This window comes from Elephantulus edwardii, unplaced genomic scaffold (assembly GCF_000299155.1).
Source record: "Elephantulus edwardii isolate Elephantulus edwardi_28Jun2011 unplaced genomic scaffold, EleEdw1.0 scaffold00134, whole genome shotgun sequence".
NCBI classification, from domain to species: Eukaryota; Metazoa; Chordata; class Mammalia; order Macroscelidea; family Macroscelididae; genus Elephantulus; species Elephantulus edwardii.
Genome location: NW_006399884.1, coordinates 125,657 through 134,161, shown reverse-complemented (window position 1 = coordinate 134,161; position 8,505 = coordinate 125,657).

Genomic DNA, 8,505 nt, shown 5'->3' with positions numbered 1-8,505 from the left:
TGGTCTTTGCAATCCCTTGTTATGCATCAGAGATTTGGACAATGACTAAGGAGGGTAGAAAGAGAATTGATGCCTTTGAGTTGTGGTGCTGGAGAAGAGTATTGAGGGTACCATGGACTACTAGGAAAACAAACAGATTCATCCTAGAAAGGGTTAAATGTGGTTGCTCCTTGGAGGTAAGGATTCTGAGGCTTCGTCTGACATACTTTGGATATGTTGTAAGGGGGGACAGGTCCTTGGAGAGGAGAATCATGCTTGGGAGGGTAGAGGGACAACACAGGAGAGGAAGGCCCTCTATGAGGTGGATTGATTCAGTGACGGGTAATCGGGATGGGTGTGTCGGAGACAGTGTGATTGGCACAGGACAGAGCAGAGTTTAGGGCTATTGTACATAGAGTCACTATGAGTCGAAAGCGACTCGACAGCACATAACAACAACAAGGTAAAAGAAGACACAGAAATAGTAAACTATATAATCAAAAATACTGACTCAAGTTTCAGAAATTATTCTTAGAAATTGTGATAATGCAATGTCAGGAAATTTTTAAAAAAAACTCAGTAGAAATGTTTCAAAGCAAGAACTGAGAAAAAGTAGAATGTAAATCAAATTCACCAAAATACATTTCATCCAAACTAAGGAAGGAAATTCAGGAAACAGGTGAATCCAACACCTGAGTGACTCAAAACTATTCCCAGCATGATGGGGGGAAAAAAACTATTTATCTTGGCAACGATGCAAGGAAGATCTTTAGGAGCAGAACAGAGGGCTGGGGAATGATATTTACAAGGAAAAAATAGAACAACGAGTTGGCGTATTATTTTGACCCTATTTCTAGGAGTTCTACAAAAGAATCCATAAATAAAGTAATGGAATAAATTTACATAGAATATTAGGTAAATTAAAATCGCTAAATTAAATTATTTGTTCATTCTCACCAAACCCACAGCTGTGGAGACCATTACTCATAGCAACATTATAGGATGGAGAAAACTGGTTCACAGGATTTCTGTGACCTTGCGTCTTTATTGGAGCAGACCATATCTTTCTCCTGCAAGCAGCTAGTGTATTTGAACTATTGACCTTCTGGAATAGCACTAGCCATCAAGGCTCTCTAACGTAACTTCCTCCAATTTAATTTTCTTTTTTCTGTCTTTTTTTGTACAGAAAGGAAAATGTATTCATAGCTATATGACTCATATAAACAATTCATTTTCATAGTCAAAATAAACACTGAGAGTTATTTAACCAAAATGAATATATTGGAATGAAAGGAAGAGAAGTGTGTCATTACTATGTGTAAAAGAGCTAAATTTCCATTTGCTATGTTAAGAATCTAATACTTCATCTGGGAAGCATTGAGAATTTTTAGGAGAAAATGGTCAAGTTGAAAATATGCTTAGTCTGTAAGCACAACATTCCACTCATTGGAGAAACTGCTGTGTCATCAAGAGATAAATGAATATTCATCAGAGCATTGCTTCAGCTCAAGAATGAAACACGTGAACTTAATAATACTTTAATTCCAAGAACTGAACTTTCTCCAGAGCAACAGCTGGTGGATTACAACCACTGAAGAGGTGTGACCTTTGGGTTAACAGTACTGCTCCCTATGTACTAGGCCACCATACAATGGAATACTGTGCAGCAAAGCAAGGCTTCTCAGTTTTCACATTGTTATATCTTGGGGCAGATCATTCTTTAGGATGTCAAGCAGCATCCTGAGCCTCAAACCACTAGGCATCAGTAGCACTACCCTCCATTCCAGATTGTAGAAACAAAGGTCTCTAGATGTAGCCACATTTCTCCAGGATGGCAGAGAGTGAAGGTGGAAGATCATTGCCATTGACAACCACTGTGCTATGGAGACACTTCCACTGAGACTAATTATCAAAATCTGTCAAAATCAAGTTTTAGTAAGATGCATATATGTTGTTGGTAAGTGCCGTTGAGTCGTAGGCAACTCATAGCGACTCTATGAAGGAGAGTCCTCGATGCTTGGGTGCCTTTCATCCTTTCTCCAGGTTCATAGGGTTTCCGGAGGCAAGCTATTCATGGAAGTGGATGCCACTGCTCCTTTCAACCGGGGAGCACCACCAAACACTGTCCACCATGTGTAACCGTTATCGCATTTGACACGTCAGTGTCACAGAGACCACAAGAAGCATATATAAGTGATTTAAAACTAAAAGACATCATTATCGTACAAGTGGAAGATGTGTAGCAATTGTGATTTGAAAGAAATTGGATTGAAATGATAATAATTATCGTTTAAGATACTATGTCATTCATGTTTATGTTGTTACTAGGGGAATGGCTTTCAAATCATATCAATGTAGGTGTTACAGAGCACGGCTGCTTTATGGGGTTCTCTAGGCCATAATCTTCACATGAACAGATTTCTTCTATGGATTCAAATAATCAACATTTCAGTTAGCAGCCCAGCACTTAATCGCTGAGTCATAAAGGCTCCTGTTAATGTGTATAAAATCCATTGCCATAGAAACCAGCAAACAAAAACCTCATTGGCGTCGAGTCAGAACCAGATCACTGCTAACTCTCTTGTGGTTTTCAGAGGCTATAAATCACACAAGAAGACACTGATTGTCCACCTTTCTGCTGCAGAGCAGCTGGTGGTTTTGAATCACCAGACAAGCACCACCTTTGGCTTTAGCAGCGCAATTCTGTACAGACTATGTCCTCAGACTCAGAGTTCTCTGTTCATTCCAAGTCATAGCGACCCTGTTGGACAGAGTACAACTTATTCACAGGGTTTGCAAGGATGTAATCTTCATACAAGCAGACAGCTACATCTTTCTCCCGAGTGAGTTCAAACTGCCAACATTAGGTTCACTGTATAACCAGGCCTCTATTAAGCATATATGTAGATATACATATTATTATGTTATATGTTGTTGATGTTGAGCACCATTGAGTTGAAAGCAACCCATAGCTGACCCTCCAGGGGTTATTCAGAGGCAGTTAATCGTCTAGAAGCAGATTGCTCTTCCTTCTCCCACAGGGCAGCTGGTGGACTTGAACAGTGTGCCTTCACTAGGTCCCCAGTGCTCTTTATAGCATATATTCTATAATTCTATCAACGTAGATATATTTTATGCCCTTTTCTACACAAGGATTATTTTCACAATTTAAAAATGGGAAAAGAAACATAAATAACATCTAATCTGGTGGTCTAGTGCTAAGAAGCTGTGCTGAAATCCAGAAAGTACATGGTTCAAATCCAACAGCAGCTCTTCAGGAGAAGAATGGGAAATCTCCTTCAGCTTGATTAGCCACCTCTCAAAACCCGCGGGAGGGTCAGCTATGGGTAGGTTCAACTCAAGAGTATACAACAACGACAATTGAGAAATAGCAGTAAGAGCATATTATTTAGAAATAGGAAGCATAAACGATGACCTAACTCAGTCAGCTAGGGAGTTCTGGTGGCCTAGTGGCAAGAAGCTGTGTCGCAATCCTGAAGGCACACAGTTTGAGGCCACCAGCTGCTCCGCAGGAGAAAGATGGACTATCTCCTGTGCAATTAACTGCCTCTGAAATCGCGCTTGAGAGTCCGCTATGGCTAACTTCTATGGCTAGTTTCTATGGAACACAACAACAACAACAATCTGATGAACTAGCTAAATTAGGAGGAAATAAAGAGTTCTTGTCTTAGGGCGTGATATTAATGAGTATAAAGATCTAGGGTGGGCAAGGGACTCTTACAAGCATTGTTGTTGCAAACTGTGTCCACACGTCACATTATGAAACTATCAAATCCCTCTTTTAAATTGAGTCGGGACATAGATACATTTCTGGTATTAGGACCTCCCAATGCTTTGGTTAGACTTTCTCTGCAGCTTATTAATCACAACCATGCTTATTTATATATGAGTGTCTTAATTCTTTTGGATTGGCAGAAGTATAAGCAAGGGATTTTTATGAAATATGCACTCTAGAAGCTTTTGTAAAGCTAACTAATATACTAAAAAATATCAAAGAGGATCTTAAAAGTAGAGTATATTCAAAGTAATAAGCAGGCAAATATGCTGGGCTTTATTAAACCAACCATGAGTATTTATAAGGCTCAGGAAAAACGAAATAACTAATGGTTGGTGTAAAATGAGTTTAATTTTTATAGTTTGGGTAGTCCTAGAAAAGTTGCTTTCTCTAGAAGGTTGGCATATAACCATAATCAATAATGTATGAGTAAGCACTATCAATCCAGTATACTTTAAGGACACTTTGCGATGCAGTGGTTAAACTATCGAGCTACTAAAAAAAGTGTGGTTTGAATGAACTAACTGCTCTACAGAAAAATGAGGCAGTTCAATTTCACAAAGATTTATTTATAGCCTTGGAAACTCTATGGGCAAACTCACTGGCCTTGTTCTTGAGATTCTGGCAGAGTTCTTTCATACCAGGGCAGTTTAGTTATTTCATTTGCCTAAATAGACATCTCAGGGAGCTCTGGTTATATAATCCTGATCAAGCTGCACTGCTGTCCAAAAACGTTGAGTTTTAGCAGGTGTCCTTGTAAAAGAGATGAGTAATCTATCTTCTCCCTTGAGATTTATTGCCTTGGGAATCTGATAGAAGATCACCATGGGTCAGAATCCATCCAATGGCTGTGAGTTAAATTTATTAAAATATCTCTCTCTCTCTCTCTCCCCTCCCTCCTACCTTCTTTCCCTCCCTCCCTTCTCCTTTTTAATAGTAAGAGCTTTGAGACTTCTCTTAATACAGTGGCCTGATTTTCCTCATGCTTCAATGATCACTTGTCCTTTAACTCCCTTGTTTCATTTCCTGGCTTCTATGATGTTCCTGAGTTCTTGTTCTGGTTACATTCCTTCCTTTCTTCCCTACTATTTCCAGTCTTGGAGCTTTAAATCAGCTGCTGACTCTTACAATTAGAGCATTAACCTGTCCTATGCTGATGATCCAAATTCACATTTACACTAGCCTATTTGGCATTTTTCATGAGCATCTCACACACATCTGAAACATGCCATATCTGAACTACAGCTCTGGCCTGCTTACTGACCTTGTTTTGACCTCTTTAGGAAAATATACTACCTTTCCCTACTCAAAACTCAAAATAGAAATCTAAGTAGCACTCTTGAGTCTTTCCTCTTCCTCACTCCTGAGTTCAAAGTAATAGGAATTTCCGCCTCTTAGTTCTACTCAAACATGCCTCTCCAGTACAAGCACTTTCTTTATTCTCCAATTAAGATCGTGAGGGTAAAACCACTGCTGTCTGGATATTATAAATTTTCTACTGACTTCCCATCTTATCTCTATATATATTAGAGTCTTCATTGTAAATAGAATTACACTGCTGTCCTACTGAAACTCTTCTCATTGTACTTGAAATAAAACGTAAAACTTTTAACTTGGCTATCAGTTTAAAAACTATGGTGTGAAAAAAAAATTTAAAACAAACAAACAAACAAAAAAAACCTATGGTGTGCCTGAATCCAGGCATGCTATTTTCTCTTTTTTTATTCATTTTAATGAAAATTTACAGAGACTTTGGATTTCTATTCATTCATTGTTGCACTTACTTTCTCTTTTTTTTTTTAAAAAAAATGTGACTTTAATGAAAGTTTACAGAAAAGTTGGATTTGGATTTTCTTTCATTCATTCATTGTTGCACATTTTCCTTCCTCCCTCTCCCATCCTTCTCCCCCAGCTCATTTTCCTTTTTAAAATTTCTTTTAAACATCCATTCATTGCACAATTTCCTCCTTCCCCCCACCCCCAAGTCCACTTTGTAATGCACCTCTTATTCTGGACTATTGTCATACATATAATCATACAATCCTTTTAAACAGTTATTTACTTCATCTGTTCCAATACAGTGCTCATTATCTAGCCTCTCTTTTCCTAGTTTCTCTCCAATCCCCCATCCCCCATAACAGTCCTGTTTTACAACAGGGGTATTATGCATTATTATTGTTCTTTTTGTGACTGAGATATTTTACTCAGCATAATGTCCTCCAAAGTCACCCATTTTGTATTATATTTTTATGAGTTCCTTGTTTCTCGGTGTTGCATAATTTTCCCTTGTGTGAATATACTGTAGTTTTTCTATCCATTTGTTTGTTGATGGACACTTGGGTTGTTTCCACCTCTTTGCTGTAGTGAATAATGCAGCAATAAACATGGGTATGCATATATCTGTTTGGGTGGCAGCTCTGCTTTTTTTAGGATATATTCCCAGTAGTGGAATTGTTGGATCAAATGTTATTTCTATCTCTAATTGTGTGAGAAAGCCTCTCAGTCTTCCACAGTGGTTGCACCATCTTACTTTCCCATTGTTGTTGTTAAGTGCCGTTGAGTCGCAGGCAACTCATAGCAACCCTATGAAGGAGAGTCCTCAACGCTTGGGCGCCCTTCATCCTCTCTCCAGGTTCATAGCGTTTCCAGAGGCAAGCTATTATGAAAGTGGATGCCACTCCTCCTTTCATGCGTATTTTAATCAGGGAGCTCCACCCAACTCTCTATCTGCATTGGGTAACCAACCATTAACACATTTGACACATCAGTCTCACAGTGTCCAGCCTCACAGCAACCACAAGTGACTACTGTATGGCAACTTGTACACCAGGGTTATACGACCTAGAGGAATGTCTGAACAAAAACAATGAAAGACTGGCCAGAGGGCCTCTCAGTCTTCCACAGTGGTGGCACCATCTTACTCTCCCATTAGTGGTGAATAAGGGTTCCAAATCTTTCTACAACCTCAGCAGCATTTGTTCTTTACTGATCTGTTGAACTTTGCTTTTACGGCTGGGGTGAGAGGGTATCTTATAGTTGTTTTCATTTGCATCTCTCTGATAGCTAGGGATTTTGAATATTTATTCATGTCTTTGTTTGCCATCTGAATGTCTTCTTGGGTGAAGTGTCTATTCATATCCTGTGCCCATTTTGTGAATGGGTGGTTTACCTTTTTCTTGTTGAGGTGCTTGACTAGTCTATATATTTTAGATATTAATCCTTCATCAGATATGTCATTACTCCAGTTGTGGCTTCCCTTTATACCTTGTTGAAGAAGTTTTTTGATCTGCATAGGGATTTGATTCTTAGCATTCACTTATTTTATTCTCTCCTGGTTGTAGGGTTTTCATGATACTTGGAAAACTGTTCATAGTGTAAATTAGGGCTTCTGGAGTTCTTCCAACCTTTCCTCTGGTGAAGTTTACAGTCTTTGGTTGTACTTCTAGGCCCTTGATCCACCTTGAGCGGGTTTTTGTGTATGGTGTGAGATGTGGGTCTTTCTTGAGTTTTTTACAGATGGTTTTCCAATTTTGCCAACATCATTTGCTAAAGAGGATGTAGTTTCCCCACATAACTTATTTTGTCTCATTGTCAGAAATCAGTTGACTGTAAGAACATGAGCTGATTTCTGGGTTCTCAATTCTGTTCTATTGATCTATGTGTCTTTACCATGTACCATGTACCAGTGTACTTATACCAGTACCATGTGTCTTGACCACCACAGCTGTGTAGTAGGACTTGAGATCAGCAATTGAGATGCCTTCTATCTTGTTTCTCTGTTTCAGGAGTACATTACTTACTCGGGGTCTCTTTCCATTCCAGATAAAATTGGAAATTGCCTTTTCTATCTCATTAAGAATGGAATTGACATCTGTATTGGGATTGCATTAAACTTGTAGATTGCATTGGTAGAATTGTCATTTTCATCATACTGAGTCTTCCTATCCATGAGTATGTTATATTCTTCCATTTCTCCAGGTCTCTTTTTGTTTCTTGTAGAAATGTTTTGTAATTTTTTTTTGTATAGGTCTTTTGTGTCTCTAGTTAGATTTTATGTTTCCATATTTGAAGGTTTAGTCTCAGTTGTCATATTTGCTAGTCTACTCTAAATGTGCTCTATTGTACATAGAGTTTTTGAAGGCCTGTTATTTTGGAAGTGGATAGCCAATCCTTCTTGCTAAGAAACTTAAAAACTGTGGCTAACTCTGGGAAGAATGAAAATCCCTGAACATTTGATTGTGCTTATGCAAAACCTACACTTGGAGCAGGAAGAAGTCATTGGAACAGACCAAGAAAATTCATGGTTCAAATTTGGGAATGATGTACAACGGTGATGTGTCCTATTTCTATACCTTTTCATTCTATATGAGAAATAGAGCATTCAGGAGTCAGGGTTCTATGAGGAGGGATGTGTCATCAAGATTGGAGGAAGGCTCATTAATAACCTGTGTTATGCAGATGACACAACCTGCTTGCTGAAACTGAGGAAGACCTGAGGCATTTGCTGCACAAGCTCAAGACTGTAGCCTTCAATATGGATTGAAGCTCAACATCAAGAAAACAAAATTCTTACCACTGATGTTGCTGATTGGCAGCATCATGTTAGATGGTGAAGAGATTTAGATTATTAACAGCTTTAGCTTGCCTGGCTTTACAATCAACACTCTTGGTACCAGCAGCCAGGAAATTAAAAGATTAATTGCATTGGGAAAGTCTGCTGTCAGGGACCT